This window comes from Chanodichthys erythropterus, chromosome 3 (genome assembly GCF_024489055.1).
Source record: "Chanodichthys erythropterus isolate Z2021 chromosome 3, ASM2448905v1, whole genome shotgun sequence".
NCBI lineage: Eukaryota > Metazoa > Chordata > Actinopteri > Cypriniformes > Xenocyprididae > Chanodichthys > Chanodichthys erythropterus.
Genome location: NC_090223.1, coordinates 67,947,727 through 67,968,136, shown reverse-complemented (window position 1 = coordinate 67,968,136; position 20,410 = coordinate 67,947,727). Strand labels below are relative to the sequence as shown.

At 45.1% G+C, this 20,410-nt stretch overlaps 1 protein-coding gene across 1 annotated transcript in view; it reads right to left on the bottom strand.

Moving 5' to 3' along the window:
• The window catches only part of LOC137006201 (gastrula zinc finger protein XlCGF57.1-like), a 703,714-nt gene that overhangs the window by 124,031 nt on the left and 559,273 nt on the right, over positions 1-20,410 (bottom strand). The gene's annotated exons all lie outside the window — the stretch shown is intronic.

Here is a 20,410-nt window from a genome sequence, read left to right as displayed (position 1 = left end):
TCAAAGGTTATGATGTCACGAAGTTAACGAGGTCGACCCAAAATTAGTATAGAGGCTGTATCTCGGCCAAACTTTGAGCAATCGAAACAAAAATTGGTACCCTTCATCAGAACCATGGTCTGAGGGTCTATGCCAAACTTGGGAACAGCGCCACCTACAGGTCATGAGATATGAAAAATGGCTATTTTGGCCAATAACTTTTGAACAGTTTATCAGAAAATCAAGATCTTGGTGTCTATGGATTCCTTGGATCATGCCGAATCCGACGATACCGATTCTGTCAATATTGGATGAATCACGTGTCCGCCATTTTGAATTTTGTCATAAATTGCGATATCTTATAAACAATTTGACATATCTTCACAAAAATTGGTATGTATGACCTTTAGAAGGTCGTGAAGGTACCTGAGAAGTTTCAGCACAGCGCCACCTACTGTTCCACAGATGTAATGATTATTTCAAAAACGCTTATAACTTTTGAAAACACTTTCCAAAATTTGTCTGCTTCATGTCATTTTATTCCCTGGCTTATGCCGATTCCGACAATGTATCATTTGTCATTTTCCTTAAATGTACCTGTCTGCCGTATTGAAGTAAATGAAAAACAGTTTTTTCGCTACTCCTCCTACAAATTTTGGTCAATTTTGTCCAAAATCAGCTCAGATGATCTTTGGACCGAGCCGCACAGAAATGACTGAACAGATTTTTGATATTCACTACCATTTCCGAGATATTCATCTCTGAATGTGACCTTGCTTGTGTTTGTTGTCTTATGCTAGTTAGCTTAGCACAGTAATTGCTTAGCATGTTAAACTATTGCTATTCTTTCTAATGTGGTCTTCAGTCAACAGGTTAACCAAAACTTAGTTGGCATTAAATAACTTTGCATACTAATATGGTTAACATGCTATGAAGCTTTTTTTTTTGTGAACTCTTTCTCACACTGAAACCTCTGCTTAGCATACTGATGAACTTGCATGGCTGATTAGCTCAATGTGTTACGCCACGGATCCTGAATGCTCTGCATCGTGGGTTCGAAACTCAGTGTGACACATGCCCAGACCGCATGAGGTACTGTGGCAGGAAAAGATGCAGAACTTGTGTCTGTTCTAGGCATTCTGCCTAAAACTGGTCTAATCTGAAGCTATCACATGCAATTCCTTTATGTCCAAATTCGTAGTTATTCTTCTTCCCCCTGTATGGTAATCAATGAACCATAAGAAGGAAAATTATCAAATTTGGCATGCTTGTAGTGATAGTAATTAAAAGTAATTTGACCAACTTTGGAGTATCTAGGACTAAGTCTATAGCGCCACCACCAGTTCAAATATTCACTTTTGTAAAGGTTATAACTTTTGAACCCTTTGTTCCAGAAAAATGAATGTCAATACAACTGATTCCTCTCTTCATACTGATCACATTCAATATCTTACATTAAGTCTCCACCCAGTACAGTAGTGGCCATTTTGAAAAGTACAGTATTCCGTTTTTTCGCTACTCCTCCTTCAAAATTTGTCCAATTTTGTCCAAACTTTGATCAAGTGATCTTTGGTCTGAGCCGCACAGAAATGACTGAACAGATTTTTTTTATTCATCTTTGTTCAAAAGTTATGATGTCACGAAGTTAACAAGGTTGACCCAAAATTGCTATAGAGGCTGTACCTCGGCCAAACTTTGAGCAATCAAAACTAAAATTGGTACACTTGATCAAGACCATGATCTGAGGTTCCATGCCAAATTTGGGAACAGCGCCACCTACAGGTCATGAGATCTGAAAAATGGCTATTTTGGCCAATAACTTTTGAACACTTTATTAGAAAATCAAGATCTTGGTGTCTATGGATTCCCTGTGCCATGCAAAATTGCTTATAACTTTTGAAAACATTATCCAAAATTTGTCTGCTTTATGTCATTTTATTCCCTGGCTTATGCCGATTCCGACAATGTGTCATTTGTCATTTTCCTTAAATGTACCTGTCTGCCATATTGAATTAAATCAAAAACAGTTTTTTCGCTACTCCTCCCACAAATTTTGGTCAATTTTGTCCAAAATCAGCTCAGATGATCTTTGGACCGAGCCGCACAGAAATGACTGAATGGATTTTTGATATTCGCTACCATTCCCAAGATATTCATCTCTGAATGTGACCTTGCTTGTGTTTGTTGTCTTATGCTAGTTAGCTTAGCATGCTAATTGCTTAGCATGCTAACCAGTTGTCATTCTCTTTAATGTGGCTCTTCAGCTATCAAGTTAACCATGAGCTTCATTAGCATTAAGTTAGCTTAGCATGCTAATATGGTTAGCATGCTAAGTAATGCTTTTTTGTAAATTCTTTCTTACACTAAAGGTTCTCTTCCACAGATTGTTGAATGTGCATCCTCAAGTAGCTCAATGTGTAAAGCCAGTTACGTGATGAGCTCTGCACCTCAAGATAGTGGGTTCGAATCCCAGGTGGAGCGGTTTTCTGAAATAGTGTGTTTTGATTCCTTTACTGCCTCTTGGATTAGAAATAAATGCTTTTTGTTTCATGCTGTGTTCATTTTCATCTAAGCTTATGTACATAAGTTCTGAGTTCATTTTCGCCCGTAATTCTGAACCAGCTGTTTCATGTTTGTTCATTTTCTGCTGTTTTTCCTCTTCCTGCTCTGTATTGCGCTACAGCATGATGAGCTGCAGAATGATCTAAAGTAGTTATTAAATATAACATTCAGTGCAGTTTTATAAAAATTCTTCATTTTGAGTTCATTTTCACATGAACTAATGAACTTCGGCAGGTGTGCTACCATTCACCTGCACAGTGGCGCAATGAGTTGAGAAATGGACATTGGACCCGGAGGTTGTGGGTTCAAATCCCGTGTGGGGTGCCTTTATACAATTGTGTGTAATGAGTCATTTTGATACCTTTTTTATCCAAATAAGCATTGTACTAATCTTTATTCCTCTTGAATGAGATACAAGTGTTTTTAGTTCATTCCGTGTTCATTCTCTGAACTTCTATTAATTTTCATTTCATTTCCACCTGGAGTATGCTTTATGGTCTGTTGGCTCTCCATTTACTGTGGGTGTCGCGGAGAATCATGTAATGGCTGCCACTAAGAAGGACACTCACAAAATAGCGGTCACCACCACAGCAACACCAGTCAACGTCTCCGCAGATCGCCCAGAGTCACGTCACTTCTCTGCTGATCGCACAGAGTCACGTCACATCTCTGCTGATCGCCCAGAGCAACGTCACGCCTCCGCTGATCGGCCAGAGCAACGTCACGCCTCCGCTGATCGGCCAGAGCAACGTCACGCCTCCGCTGATCGGCCAGAGCAACGTCACGTCTTCGCTGATCGCCCAGAGCAACAGGTCCGGTCCGAGCAGCAGGCATCCCCAAGTCCTGACCGGCCGCTTCGCTCTCAAGCCCGGTGGCCGCTTCGCTCTCAAGCCCGCCGGCCGCTTTGCACTCAAGCCCGGCGGTCGCTTCGCACTCAAGCCAACCGGTTGCAACGCTCTCAAGTTATCCGGTTGCAACGCTCTCAAGTTCGCCTGTGTCTACGGACAAGAGGGCCACATCGCCTGTGTCTACGGACAAGATGGCCGCATCGCCTCATCCTCGGAAGAGGAGGAGGAGGAAGGCTTCTTCCGTTCTTCCCTCTCTTACGCCCAAGCTGCTTGCTCGGCCGGCGCCACCTGCGCTCCCTGCCTTGCCAGCACCACCTGAACTCCTTGCCCTGCCAGCACCACCCGAGCTCCTGGCCCTGACGGCGCCATCCAAGCTCCTAGCCCTGCCAACGCCACCCAAACTCCTTGCTCTGCCGGCGCCACCCAGTCGTCTTGCCTTGCCGGCACCACCCGAACGCTTGGCCCTGCCAGAACCACCTGAACTCCTTGCCCACGAGGCCGCAACAGACCCCGTTGAAATCCCCAAGAACTTTATGGGGGGGGGGGCAGTATACCTGAGGGTGGGGAGCTTGTGGGTGGGCACTCTGCCTGGCCACTGCCGTCATTGGCCTTTGAACTATTATGGCCGTTTATGGACCTGCCGTGGTTACCCAAACCACCTGACCTGCCTGACCTGCCGTGGTTGCTCAAGTCACCTGACCTGCCGGACCTGCCGTGGTTGCTCAAGTCACCTGACGTGCCGGACCTTCCGTGGTTGCTCAAGTCACCTGACCTGCCGGACCTGCCGTGGTTGCTCAAGTCACCTGACCTGCCGGACCTGCCGTGGTTGCTCAAGTCACCTGACCTGCCGAGGTTACCTAAGCCACCTGATCCCCCATGGCCTTCTGACACTCCGGACTCACCATGGCTGCCCGTGGCACCTGACCCGCCATGGCTGCCCGTAGCATCTGACCTGCCATGGCGGCCCGGGAACCTGCATTGGAGACTCCGTTCCTGTCCGCCACTAGAGCTCCAATGCACCCACCCCCCCTCCCTATTGGTGTCATCTACGCCGCGAGGACGCGCCTTCCGGGAGGGGGGCGTTATGTCGCGATCACGTCTGTTCCTGTCACATCCCGGACTACATTTCCCATGATCTTCCATTGCTCATCACCTGCACTCACTTCACAATCACTCCACACTAATCACCACACCCAGCTGCCACTCATTACCAGGACTATAAAGGACTGTCACACACACCACCTCACCGCGAAGTCTTGATTACCCAGTGTATCATCTCTGAGCGTTTATATTCCTGTCTGCCTGTCTGTTACCGTTGCTGCCTGTTCCTGTTTCTCGACCCGTTGCTGCCTGTCCTGACCCTTGCCTGGTATAGCGTTCTGTGTATGATATCCGCCTGCCTCGATCTACTGCCTGTACCCTGACTACGATTCTGCCTGTTCTTTACTGTTCCGGTTTGTTCCTGTTTTGACCATGCCTGTACGACCACTCTACTTTAATAAAAGCTTGCACATGGATCTTATCATGACTCCCACATCGTTACAAAATGTATTTACTATAAGCACATCTGAATGCTACATCTGAAACATCATACAGTTGGTTGATACTGATTTAATTGGTAACATCCTATAGTGTCATATTATTCTAATTTATTTGACTAGATTTAGGAATTTAACTTTATAGATAGCATACATATTTAATAAGATTAGGAAATAAATTCTATATAAAAGGTAAAAGAAAAATAGCCCTGAAAATCAATCAATTAATTTCTGACACTGGTAGATAGCAAAACCTTTCATCTCTGGTTTATTGTACAAAGTCTTGTTTCAGGGTTCCTTTCAATTCAGACAAGTTCACCTTAAAATCGTTAGCCTCAAATTCATATTTCACTAAAGTCAATCACTGAAACAGCCATGCTTTGAGATAATGGCATGATTATATGAACCTGTTGTATGAATAAAAATCATAATAGAACTATAACAGATGTGCTGTGAACATTAACTATGATACAATGTTATTTCTTTTCATATCTGTCATATTATTTCAATTTCCTCCACTGTCCAAATCTCAGAGTATTGCCTAAAAAAGTTATGACATCTGAGTATGATGATTTTAATGGACGCAGGTCTGGGCTTCACTATATCTCTGTGCTGTCCAGCGAGTCGAGCAGCATTGCCACACAGATTTTGATAGATGGTCAGCAATATTAAAACAGGCAGTGTGACAAAGCTGTTGGCTATTAGGTAGTTTTGAGTGCAGGTGCAAAGTAAATTATAATATCTAATTAATTAACTAGTTTATATTATATATAAACTAGTATAGAGATAATATTTCTGAGATAAACACACGTAAGTTGCCAAATTCATGGACAGAGTCTTTCCCTGAACGAAAAATGAAAAATCTAGTTGAATTTCTTTTTTCATGTTTTTGAAAAAAATAAATAAAAATAAATCTGCTTTCAATCACTTTTTTGAGTGTCGTCTCACCTTGTTTTTCCTTTTTGATTTCCTCAATCTGAGCTTCACTCTTAGCAAATCTGATTTCCAGATCTTTTAGTTGCTTCTCTGAGGCTCCAAGTTCCTTTAGTACATCTGTACATGTTTTTAAAGGACAAGTCAATCCTGAGACGGCAGGTTCTGTCGCGAATATGACATTCGGAGCGAATACAAGACATTTGTACAGAAGCAGAAGAAATGCTACTCTGAACTTCATTCTTAGTGCTTTAGCTAAAGCGTGTTGGAGATGTGTGTGCTGTATCTGTATGTTCAGAGTGTCACAGATCAAATACTTTTCAGTCAACACCTTCTCGTCTTTGAGGGACTGTTCAGCAGGCATCCCGAAGCATGGCAGGGAAGCGCAGAGTCTCGTTCCCTGATCTCAGGGAACCATGGTTACATGCGTAACATGAGACATTCCCTTTCGATAGGGAACTCAACTCTGCGCTAGACTGTGCTATGGGGAACGATATACCCACGCCGCTATGCTGGAGGAGAGTGCATGCCCAAAAAGTCTGGACAAAAATCCGGCAGATACAGGGAAAAACCGGGATCAATTCTCCAAGGCTGTCAGTGACAGCATTCCCTACGGCCAACTGCCCAAGCTGAGCCTAAAAGAGGCCTTTCATAAAAGGCCTGCCAAGGCTGCTCAAGGCATCTGGCAAGTGGTCCCTTAAAGGGAATGTGGCCAGGGAACCAGAAGGAATCCCGGCCAGTCACTAGGGGATAAATTCACCCCTGACGCCACCAAGGAGGCCGTACTAATTTAGCGAAAGCCAAAAGTAGTCTGGGCCAACCTTGTCTGACATACAGAATCTCCAATGCACAAACTCCAAAAGAGGAGAGCAGGTAAGAGCGACTGCGAAAAGGCAGTAAGCAACTCAAACCCACACGCAGAGATGGGCATCCTGGAGAGCGGAACTCAGCTGAGCGCTATAAACCCTTGTACTGAGGGGAGTACGACCACTCATCCTAGGATCTACTCAGCTTCTGATAAAACGCTGAGGAGGCCGTGCGCTAAAGAACCCTGGTACAGGGGAGCACAAACCAGCCTGGGGCCAGTCTGAACGGGAGACTTCACAGAAGTCTACAACCAATGACCAGCTTAGGGAGCTAAGCACAATTACGCAGTCAACCCTGAGGGAAGTACAAAGCTCAACCTAACAGACAGACCATACTGTAGGCACCATGGAGGCTGAACAAAAGGGACCTACAACATAGCTAAGAGTTCTTACAATGAACTAATATCACAACATGAACCCAAAACACAGGGTGGTATTCAGGATGGCCCATAAGGCCATTCGACTGAAAACATAGCATGCTAAGCACCTGACCAACCAAATAATTAGGTAGCTGTGAGTGCCCACAAAACAGCCCGTCCAACACAATCCGACGAGCAGTGTACTCGGTAAAAGCACCCTTCTACTCTTTAAGCAAGAGGAGTGCAACATACACCATCACGTGCTAAAGAAGGCCCCATGGGCCTATAACCTCAGCAGACACGTGGCATCAGCTTCTGGCAGTGTTATCAAGCTCCAGGCAGAACAAACCGACTACAGAGGAGGTTAATGAGTCAGCCGGAGCCCTGGCCAGCCAGCGACATAAAATTCCTTTTACTGTCTTCAAAAAGAATGTAAAAGAAGCGCAAAAGGTACATGCCAGCATGTTCCCAAAGGAGGCCCCGAGGGCCTAACTGTTACATGCGGAGTCAGCAAAAGGCCATTAAAGGATTAGTCCACTTTTAAATACACTTTTCCTGATACATTTACTCACCCCCATGTCATCCAAGATGTTCATGTCTTTCTTTCGTCAGTCGAAAAGAAATTAAGGTTTTTGAGGAAAACATTCCAGGATTATTCTCCTTATAGTGGATTTCAATGGCTACCAACAGGTTGAAGGTCCAAATTATAGTTTCAGTGCAGCTTCAAGGGCTTTAAACGATACCAGACGAGAAGAAAGGGTCTTATCTAGCGAAACGATCGGTCATTTTCGAAAAAAATACAACCGTTTATGCTTTATAAACAAAATATCGGCGTGAACGTACTTTCCGCTTCCGCATTCTTCATAACGCTTACGCTGAATGTTCTACGCCTTCCCTATTCTACTTACGGAATGAACGCGGTGCCAGTTTAGTTTATTTCCATAAGTTGAATAGGGAAGGCACATAACCATGGAGGCCGAACAAAAGGGGCCTACAACATATCTACGAGTACGCCAACAAAGCATGCCTAAAGAAGGCCCCGTGGGCCTATAACCTCAGCAGACACATGGCATCAGCTTGTGGAAGTGTTATCGAGGTTCAGGCTAGACAGACCGACTACAAAGGAAGGTCATTAGCCAGCCCGAGCCCCAGCCAGCCAGCGACATAAAACCCTTTACTGTAAAGTAAATAAAAACTGACAGGGAAAAAGCCAGCATGCTTACAAAGGAGGCCCTTAAAGCCTACCTGTCGCACGCGGTGTCAGCTAGCGGCCACTAAAGTTCTAAGAGCAAAATAGAACTGAGTAACAGACAGGGTAGATATTTAGCTCGACTACAGCTAAAGGAAACCAAGCTCAAGGTAGCAAATGCATAAAACCAGACAAAAAGTTGGTTTTAGTACAAGAGCTCACCTTGAGAGGCAAGCCACTTCAGAGATGTACTTAGTAAAAGCACCTTTTACTCTCTAAGCGAGAGTACAAAGCCAAACTCCAGCGTGACACATAGGAGGCCTGCGAAGGCCTACAACCCGTATACACATGGCGACAGCTAGTGGCATCATGACCCATCCATGGTGATGAGTCACATAGAAACCCACACAAAGCTGTGCCAACATGCAGACAGAAAGGAGGCCCTGACGGGGTCCTACAACCTCTATGAACACATGGCAACAACCAGTGGTAGCTTCATGACTAGGGCCAGCCCGCAGGCCAAGTAGGCGGCGAGAGTCAAAACATGACTTAACCATGGAATGAGTCTAGACATAACCAGCCCAGCTGGGGCAACACAGAGGGTACAAAAGTTGGCCTGGCCAGGCCTACTACTTTTACCACCATGTGGCGCCAGCCAGCGGACATAACATTCCAACAGGCAATGTACCTCAGTACACATATAAATGCTATCACAGACTAAGGAAGGCCGAACAGGCCTATTACCCCAGACAACATGAGCAAAAGCCTGAGGCAGTGCTAAAAATACATGAGCAAACTCATGATCGTAACCAACAGCGCCCAAAAGAGAAGCTACAATAAAGAGCCAACAATCTAACAGCAAATGCAAGACAGCTGCTGTGGTCATGATCGAATGGGAGCTAACAGAGATCATACTATTCTAACCAGAATAAGACTCTCTACACTCAACCTGAGTGTGCAATCCAACAGTGAAACGCAAACCCTAACTGGGGAGGACAACAAAACACCACGTTCATAGATAGAGGCTAATCACAGCCTGCTATCACAGAAACAGGCATTAACCTGTGGCATTTCATCGCCTTAGTATACCTGACAACTTAGAAGAACTCGATGCTGCAACAGAAACTATTGGCTCTCTCTTTTCCAGCACATTAGATGCGGTCGCTCCTTTACGTCTAAAGAAGATTAAGGAAACTAATCCAACGCCGTGGTATGATGAGCACACTCGGGCTCTAAAACGAGCTGTTAGAAAAGCTGAACGTAGTTGGAAGAAAACAAAACTAGAAGTTTTTCGCCTTTCGTGGAAAGAAAAAATGATTGAGTACAGAACAGCCATAAGAAATGCTAGATCTACTTATTTTTCAAATCTCTTAATAGAAAACAAACATAATCCTAGGTATTTATTTGACACAGTGGCTAAATTAACTAGAAACAGAGATTCAACTGCTGACGTTTCCATAGAGCACAGCAGTAATGACTTTATGAACTTCTTTACTTGCAAGATTGATAATATTAGAGAGAAAATTATAAACATGCAACCGTCTACAGTTTCTCTTCAGACAGTGCACTGTAGTGTCCCTGAGGTAAAACTAGAATCATTCGCCGCTATAGGAGAGGAAGAATTATCTAAACTTTTCAAATCATCAAAATCAACGACATGTATGTTAGACCCAATGCCGACTAAACTACTGAAAGAAATGCTTCCAGAGGTCGTAGGTCCACTTCTTGATATAATTAATTCATCTTTAACACTAGGACACGTGCCAAAAACCTTTAAGCAGGCTATTATCAAACCTCTTATTAAAAAACCTCAACTAGATCCGAGAGATTTAGTAAATTACAGGCCAATCTCGAATCTACCTTTTCTGTCAAAGATACTAGAAAAGGCAGTTTCAACACAACTGTGTTCCTTTTTAGAAAGAAATGGAATCTGTGAGGATTTCCAGTCAGGATTTAGACCATACCATAGTACTGAGACTGCTCTCGTTAGAGTTACAAACGATCTACTCCTATCATCCGATCGTGGCTGTATTTCTCTATTAGTGTTATTAGATCTCAGTGCTGCTTTTGACACTATCGATCATAACATTCTTTTAAAAAGACTTGAAAACTATATTGGCATTAGTGGAATTGCTTTGGCATGGTTCAAATCATACTTATCTGACCGTTATCAGTCTGTGGTAGTTAATGAAGAGATGTCGTATCGATCACAGGTTAAATATGGGGTACCACAAGGCTCAGTATTAGGACCGTTGCTTTTCACTCTGTACATGCTGCCCTTAGGAGAGATAATTAGGAAGCATGGTGTTAGTTTTCACTGCTACGCTGACGATACTCAGCTCTATATTTCCTCGCGCCCTGACGAAACCTACAAATTCACAAAACTAACAGAATGCATAGCTGACATTAAAAACTGGATGACAAGAAATTTCTTATTATTAAATTCAGAAAAAACTGATTTCCTAATCTTTGGACCAAAAACTTCCTCACGAAAAAACCTTGAATACTCTCTAACACTTGACGGGTGCTCCATTAAACCTTCGTCCTCAGTTAGGAACCTGGGTGTGCTCTTTGATACCAATCTTTCATTTGAAAGTCATGTTTCTAGTATCTGTAAAACCGCCTTCTTCCATCTAAAAAATATATCTAAATTACGACATATGCTCTCAATGACAAATGCGGAACAGTTGGTTCATGCATTCATGACCTCAAGACTAGATTATTGTAACGCTCTACTGGGTGGTTGTTCTGCTCGGCTTTTAAACAAACTACAGTTGGTTCAAAATGCGGCAGCTAGAGTTCTTACTAGAACCAGAAAGTATGACCATATTAGCCCAGTTCTGTCAACATTACATTGGCTCCCTATTAAACATCGTATAGATTTTAAAATCTTGCTACTTACTTATAAAGCTCTAAATGGTTTAGCTCCCCAGTACCTAAGTGAGCTCTTAATGCATTATAGTCCTTCACGTTTATTGCGATCTCAGAATTTAGGCCAGTTGATAATACCCAGAATATCAAAATCAACTGAAGGCGGCAGATCATTTTCCTATTTAGCACCTAAACTCTGGAACAATCTTCCTAGCATTGTTCGGGAAGCAGACACACTCTGTCAGTTTAAATCTAGACTAAAAACACATCTCTTTGCTCTTGCATACACATAACACATTATCAATACATTAACATTTTTCAAATCCGTTAAAGGATTGTTACGCTGCAATAATTAGGTCGGCCGGAACCGAGAACATTTCCTATAACACTAGATATACCTGTACATCAGAACAAGAATGGCATCTACGCTAATATCTGTCTCTCTGCTTATCCTGAGGTTTGCCGGGTGCTGGATCCAGGCCGTATCCAGGTCAGATGGAGAACCTGCGTCTGGACCTGACTACAACGTAGCCCAGGATCCCCGTATCCGCTTACGTATATTTATATATAATAGATTTTTAATCTCTAAAATAAAAATGTACAATTCAGATTTTGATCTCCATATACATTTACATATATATATCTTCCAAGGGGTTTTTTCCCTCCTAGGACTTTTTTCCCAGTGCTAGCACGCTGGGTTTTTCTCCTAGGGGGTTTTTTCCACCCCTGGAAGTCAGCCGACATTGGCTTAATGTAGCAGCATCTTGTATATGTTACATATTACCACGCTTGTTTGTACAGTTTTAACCACTTCCCTTTTTTTCTGTGCTTCTAATATGTAAAGCTGCTTTGAAACAATTACCAATTGTAAAAGCGCTATATAAATAAATTTGACTTGACTTGACTTGACACAAGAGTAAGCTCACATATGTATGTAGGGCTAAAGCTTAGAACCCAAAGCAAACATGAATGCTTTGTAATACATGCCATCCAGACAGGATAAATGTTTCACAGAATAGAACTGGAATCTTTAATGAACCCTAAAGAATGAAAGCAAGAATATTTAGCATCGTAATCTGAAACTTGAATATAATTCTGTCACGGTAGGAAATCCATTGTTTCCTCCGTGTCATGTTTTGTGTTGTTGTTGTACTCACGTAGTCTCCATGTGCTCGTTTGGTTGATTGTTGTCACCTGTGTGTTGATTGTCTCGCTCCAGCTGATCCTCATCTCCACTCAGCTACATATACTCACTCATCTCTCTGTCTGTTGTCAGATCCTCATTCATGTCTCCACTGCCTAGTTGGTTTACCGTCTTCCGTGTTCGTGTGCTGGATTGTATTCGTGTTGTCGTCTTCGTGTCAGTGTTCCGGTCTGTTCCTGGTTTCATCCATTGACCGTCTTCACCTTCACCTGCGACTTCACCATCCAGCTCTTCTCACGCCACCGTAGACCTTCGTTGCCATTGCCTACATTCTGGACTCTGATTTCAATAAACTTCTTCTGATTGCCTGCAATTGCTTCCTCCTCTTTTACCAGCCGTCACAGTAGGATCTGACCATCATGGAAGCAGCAGGCGATCGCTCCCCATCTCATCTAGAGGAGTTTTTGCAGAGAGCCGTTGATCGCATGGATCACCAAGACAAGGCGATAGATGAGATGGGTCGAGCTTTCCAAGCAATGGTGACGAAGGTGTCCGAGCTCGCTCTCCAGGCTCAGCGACAACAACAACCGCCACCCGCTGCGCCTCCCACGCCACCCACACCGCCGATCGTCTCCGGAGGGATTTCCCAGTCCGAACCACGCCTCCCCATCCCTGAGAAATATGCGGGTGAGCCAAAGTTTTGTCGATCATTTCTGTCTCATTGTTCTCTGCACTTCGCCCTGCAGCCCCGCACGTTTCACACCGAGGAAATGAAGGTGGCATTCGTCTTGTCACTACTGACGGGGAGGGCTGCCCTCTGGGGGACGGCGGTGTGGGAGAACCAAGACAGCTGCTGTGCCTCGTTCCACGCCCTTTCGGAGGAGATGAGACGGGTCTTCGACCGCTCCGTCGCCGGGAGGGAGGCGGCTAGACTTCTCACGGACCTACGTCAGGAAGACAGGTCCGTAGCCGACTATTCTATTGAGTTCCGCACCCTGGCGGCGGAGTGTAAGTGGAACGAAGAGGCGCAGTGGGATCACTTCCTGCATGGGTTGGCTGACCGCATCCAACAGGAGATCCGCGCCGTCGAGCTCCCCACTTCTCTCAATGGCCTGATCGACCTCACCATCAGAGTAGACAACCGACTCGACCAAGCCGCCAGACGGAGGGGGAGAGCAGTTCTCGCGACCAGACCGGAGGCTCAGCGTCAGCGCTCAGAGGTTGCGGTCAGCCCACCGGGAGATCTTGAACCCATGCAGGTGGGGCGAGCTCGGCTCTCCCGGGAGGAGAGGATCAGGCGGAGATCCCTGGGACTATGTTTATACTGCGGCAGCCAAGAACATCACATCCAGCGCTGTCCGGTAAAAGACCAAGCCCGATAGTAAAACGGAGGCTACTATCGGGTGGGATCTCTGCCAGGAAGACCTCATCTACATCGACACTCCTTCCGGTGAGTCTACGGTGGTCCACCCACGCACTTGATCATCACGCTTTGTTGGATTCTGGGGCAGAGGGTAGTTTTATGGACTGTAAGTTGGCTACTAAACTCAACATTCCTCTCACCTCCCTCAAACACCCCATTGCACCTTTTGCACTCAACGGACACAGACTGCCAGTCATCACACAGACCACTGTACCGGTTTCTCTCATCACATCTGGCAACCATACGGAGGAGATTTCATTTTACATCACGGACTCACCTCAATCCCCCATTGTTCTAGGTCACACCTGGCTCCAGAAACACAACCCCAGGATCGATTGGCGCCTCGGATCGGTGGTTAGCTGGAGCGAGGAGTGTCATTTGTCTTGTCTTTTGTCTGCTGGTGTTAATGTTTCTGAGTCTGTGTTTCAGGGGGAAGCAGTGGATTTGGCTAACGTGCCCGCGGAGTACCACGACCTGAAGGAGGTGTTCAGTAAGTCTCGGGCTGATTCTCTTCCTCCTCATCGTCAAGTCAAGTCAAATTTATTTATATAGCGCTTTTACAATTGGTAATTGTTTCAAAGCAGCTTTACATATTAGAAGCACAGAAAAAAAGGGAAGTGGTTAAAACTGTACAAACAAGCGTGGTAATATGTAACATATACAAGATGGTGCTACATTAAGCCAATGTCGGCTGACTTCCAGGGGTGGAAAAAACCCCCTAGGAGAAAAACCCAGCGTGCTAGCACTGGGAAAAAAGTCCTAGGAGGGAAAAAACCCCTTGGAAGATATATATATGTAAATGTATATGGAGATCAAAATCTGAATTGTACATTTTTATTATAGAGATTAAAAATCGATTATATATAAATATATGCAAGCGGATACGGGGATCCTGGGCTACGTTGTAGTCAGGTCCAGACGCAGGTTCTCCATCTGACCTGGATACGGCCTGGATCCAGCACCCGGCAAACCTCAGGATAAGCAGAGAGACAGATATTAGCGTAGATGCCATTCTTGTTCTGATGTACAGGTATATCTAGTGTTATAGGAAATGTTCTCGGTTCCGGCCGACCTAATTATTGCAGCGTAACAATCCTTTAACGGATTTGAAAAATGTTAATGTATTGATGATGTGTTATGTGTATGCAAGAGCAAAGAGATGTGTCGTCCCTATGACTGTGCGATAGAGTTATTGCCAGGAACTTCTCCGCCTAAGGGCAAGTTATATTCTTTGTCTATTCCAGAGACGGCGGCCATGGAGAAATATATATCCAGTTCTCTAGCAACGGGGTTCATCCGCCCTTCTTCTTCTCCAGCGGGGGCGGGGTTCTTTTTTGTGGGAAAGAAGGACGGATCCTTGCGACCTTGCATTGACTACCGAGGGCTGAACAACATAACGGTAAAGAATACCTATCCTTTGCCGCTTATGTCTTCAGCTTTTGAGAGGTTGCAGGGAGCGTCCGTTTTCACTAAATTGGACTTACGTAATGCTTATCATTTGGTCCGTATCAGGGAGGGGGATGAGTGGAAGACTGCCTTTAACACCCCTAGAGGCCATTTTGAGTACTGCGTGATGCCTTTCGGGCTAACGAACTCGCCGGCAGTCTTCCAAGCACTCGTCAATGACGTGTTGCGAGACATGGTCGATCTGTTCATATATGTTTACCTGGATGACATATTGATTTTTTCTTCGTCTCTCCAGGAACACGTGCAACACGTACGACGAGTGCTTCTGCGGTTGCTAGAGAATGGATTGTTTGTCAAGGCGGAGAAATGCGTTTTTCATGCACAGTCTGTTTCCTTTCTAGGACACATCATTTCGACTGAGGGTGTTCGCATGGATCCTGAGAAGGTTAAGGCTGTGGTAGATTGGCCATCCCCAGAGTCTCGCAAGGCCCTGCAGAGATTTCTGGGGTTCGCCAATTTTTACCGGCGTTTCATTCGCAATTTCAGCCAACTAGCCGCTCCTCTGACCGCCTTGACCTCCCCTAGTTTGACGTTCAGGTGGTCAAGCGCAGCCGAGGCTGCGTTTGCCAAACTGAAAAGCTGCTTTGTTTCAGCACCCATTCTCGACACCTCTGATCGCTCACGTCAATTCATAGTGGAGGTCGACGCATCAGAGGTGGGGGTAGGAGCAGTGTTGTCCCAACGCGCATCCTCAGACGGAAAGGTGCATCCTTGCGCGTATTATTCTCACCGTTTATCTCCTGCAGAGGTTAATTATGACATTGGCAATCGAGAGTTGTTGGCAGTCAAACTTGCACTGGAAGAATGGCGTCACTGGCTTGAAGGGTCGGGTGTACCTTTCATTGTATGGACGGACCATAAGAATCTCGAATACATTAGAACCGCCAAAAGACTTAACTCCAGGCAGGCTCGGTGGGCATTGTTTTTCGGTCGTTTCGATTTTACACTTTCTTACCGGCCGGGTTCCAAAAACATCAAACCCGATGCTTTATCCCGTCTTTTTGAGCGTTCCGATCGTACTGCTACTCCCGAGCCCATTTTACCGGGGACCATCATTATCTCCGCGCTCAGATGGGAGGTCGAATCGAAGGTGTTGACTGCCTTAGAAGGGGTAACGCCCCCGACTCGTTGCCCACCGAACCGATTGTTTGTGCCGGAGGGGTTACGGTCAGACGTTCTCCAGTGGGGTCATTGTTCCAGTGTTGCTTGTCACCCAGGGGTTAGTAGAACTAGGTTTCTAGTCAAGCAACGATTTTGGTGGCCTGGTATGGCTCGTGACGTCCACGACTTCGTCTTGGCTTGTTCAGTTTGCGCTATTGGTAAGACTTCCAATCGACCTCCAGATGGGTTACTCTTACCGCTGTCCGTCCCTTCGAGACCCTGGTCCCACATTTCGCTAGATTTCATTACCGCCCTCCCGCCCTCTAGGGGCAATACGGTGATTTTAACCGTAGTGGACCGGTTCTCGAAGGCGACTCATTTTATTCCCTTGCCCAAATTACCATCAGCCAAGGAAACAGCGGTAGCTGTCATTGACCACGTCTTCCGTATACATGGCCTTCCGACAGACGTGGTTTCTGACAGGGGTCCCCAATTTGTGTCCAAATTTTGGCGAGAATTTTGTAAATTGTTAGGAGCGACTGTTAGTCTTTCTTCCGGGTTCCATCCCCAGAGCAATGGTCAAACCGAGCGAGCCAATCAGGATGTCGAAAGGGTTTTGCGATGTTTGGCTTCCAATAATCCTTCGTCCTGGTGTCAGCAACTCTCAATTGTGGAGTACGCACACAATTCTTTACCAGTGTCATCTACGGGCATGTCTCCATTTAAGTGTAGTTTAGGGTACCAACCACCTAATTTTGTCAGTACGGAATCCGAGGTTTCGGTCCCCTCCGCACACGCACTAGTCCAGAGGTGTCACCGCACCTGGACCAGAGCTCGCAGAGCTCTGCTCCAGGCTAGGTCGCGCACCAAGGCTAAGGCCGATCGCCACCGGTCGAAGCCTCCCCGTTACGTCGTCGGTCAAAGAGTGTGGCTTTCTACCCAGAATATTCAGATGCGTTCCGTTTCGAATAAGCTTGCTCCCAAATTTATTGGCCCGTTTTCTGTTACCAAAATCATTAATCCGGTAACAGTGCGTCTTAGCCTTCCTCCGGCGTACAGGAGGGTTCATCCCGTGTTCCATGTGTCCAAAATTAAACCGGTGATTTTTTCCCGTCTTAACCCGCCTGCCCCGGTTCCCCCCCGCCTCGTATCGTTAATGGGGAAACCACATATTTGGTTAATCGTATTCTGGACTCTAGACGGAGGGGACGCGGATTTCAGTACTTGGTGGATTGGGAAGGTTACGGTCCGGAGGAGAGAAGGTGGGTTCCTGCTCGGGACATACTGGATCACCGCCTTATTGATGATTACAATCTACAGGTAAAGCAGGCTGGGAACGTCAGGTGACGTCCTAGGGGAGGGGTACTGTCACGGTAGGAAATCCATTGTTTCCTCCGTGTCATGTTTTGTGTTGTTGTTGTACTCACGTAGTCTCCATGTGCTCGTTTGGTTGATTGTTGTCACCTGTGTGTTGATTGTCTCGCTCCAGCTGATCCTCATCTCCACTCAGCTACATATACTCACTCATCTCTCTGTCTGTTGTCAGATCCTCATTCATGTCTCCACTGCCTAGTTGGTTTACCGTCTTCCGTGTTCGTGTGCTGGATTGTATTCGTGTTGTCGTCTTCGTGTCAGTGTTCCGGTCTGTTCCTGGTTTCATCCATTGACCGTCTTCACCTTCACCTGCGACTTCACCATCCAGCTCTTCTCACGCCACCGTAGACCTTCGTTGCCATTGCCTACATTCTGGACTCTGATTTCAATAAACTTCTTCTGATTGCCTGCAATTGCTTCCTCCTCTTTTACCAGCCGTCACAAATTCAAGGTGCTCATGTGAAGACATTATAAGCATGACAAAGTTTTAAAAAATGGGGCCTAGCAGCACTGCATAACTCATCTTCTCGAATATAAGGGCCTACCACCTGGAAAAAACAGCACCAGGAAGGCTAATAACAGCCTATAACCTTAGCTGTTAACCTCAGCCATAGCACCTACATTTTCATATCGAAGGGGAAAAGGGCATACGGCCCGCAACTCCCTCAGGAGGAGGCCTGAACTAGGAACTATACAACCTCACAGGGATAGTAATAATAAGGGTGATGTAACAAACAAACACCTAAACCTAGCTCTAGCCTAGCCGCTAGCTAAGGCCTATATATATAAAAGAGGGTAGATATAAATCACCCTTTAAACAGCTGGGGGATCGATTATAAACGCAATGATGTTTACAATTGATCACCCATCTCACTCTCGCTTCTTCCTCCTCCCATCTGTCTGGCTCAGATCCAAATCTGAATGGCCAGGGGGTTTTCCATGCCCTCCTGATCTCAAACGCGGAGATCAGGAGAGAATCGGAAGTCTATGGGAGCTACAACATTCATGGACAGAAAGGAACCGTTCGTTGAGCCATCGCACGCACAGCCTCTTAACGCGCTCACACGGCAGCTGCAGCCCGCCCAAAAGCGTGTCCCAAAAACACAGCCGCTCACATACCCAGCGGCCAGAGGAGCGCTTGCTATCAGACGCGGTGACATCAAACACAAACGTCACCGTCATCCAACTCACAACCTCATCAGCTCTGAGGAAGCAGAGAGAAATATAATTCTTCTCAGACTTCCCAAAGAGCTCACCTGCGAGCCCTATGCTTGCAGCCGCCGTATTGTCTCAGCACACACGGGGCTACAAAAAGCAGGCACAGATGCAGACACCTCCTCCCTCAGGAAGAGTGTCAAACGAGAACGAAGTGTCGCAACAGGAGAGACGCTCACATAGAACAATAGACAAACACACATAGATGCCACCCTCAAGCATCGTAATACGTTCGCTCCTCTCCAGACAGTCTTCTTTGGCTTCAGACATTGTTAACACTGAGGAAAACCGCTCTAGGTAGGGTTGTGGAGTTACTGGTGCTGTGAGGTGTTAGTGCATATGTCACTCATATCTTTATTTTTATTACAGGACATATAATTACATACAAGATCAAGGAAGATACCATGGTTGTATCTTTAACAATGAACAAAAATAATGTATAAAAAAAACAAAAAACAACGAAAAATGTGTTTGTTTCAGTGGCGAGGCCAGAAATTTTAAAGTGAGTGGACCTTGGTGAAACAGGGTGGACCTCAAAGCCTACTCTCAAATTACATTTTTTACAATATCGGATAAAATAATTTCACAATTAAGATTAGTTAAATGCGATTTATTGTTAGCCAACAGTTTCATGAATACAAAATTCATTCATTAATAAAATAAATAATGAAGAGAACAATAACAGAACAATAAACAAAGATAATCTCTGTGTTGGCAAGCAGCAGACCAACATCTGAGAGAGGGGGAGAGGGAGAGAGAGAGAATGCTGCAAGTATACAGGCTGCGTGCATACCATCATGTAGGTAAACATGAATACGAGCCAGCACATATCCTTTTTTAATTAAAAAATATATACATCTACTGAGGATCCCAAAACAGACTTTTAAAACTATAAACTAACACAATATTATTAATAGCAATTTCTAACACAAACACACAAATTAGCCTAGAAATAAAATCAATTTAAGGCTACTTACTAATTTGATTGTTTTTGAAGCCCAAACAAATCATCTTAAAGGACAAGACGTAGACGTCTTGGCTTTTCGTTGTAAATCGCAATGATTTCATCGTAATCTAAAGACTCCGTAATCTCACGCTCATGAGAAAGGATGGCGAGGTGCTTTAGGCGAGCGGTTGCCATGGATGATCGAAAAGATGTTTTGATCCTGCCAGTGGTGGAGAATAGGCGCTCTGCACTACATGAAGTCATAGGGAGAGTGATAATTATTCTCAGAAGTTTATTCATGTTCGGAAAAATATCAGAAGGGCAACTGTCTATGACTTCCATTAGTGACTGGAATGTCTGTCCTCCCTCAGCTTTCCTACGTATCTGATGCGTAAACACAGTCAGCAAAACGGCTCCTTAGCTCGGTCAGCTGTCGGTCCAGTATCTCAATCCATAAGCGCCGTAGGTCATCATCATTCCTCACATAATTTCTTGAAATATTTGACACAACCACTGAGTCACAGAGCCTGGCAGGCAGCTTTCTTTGTCGGGAGATGGTTACATCCAAGTTTTTGATTTCATGTTTACTCATTAA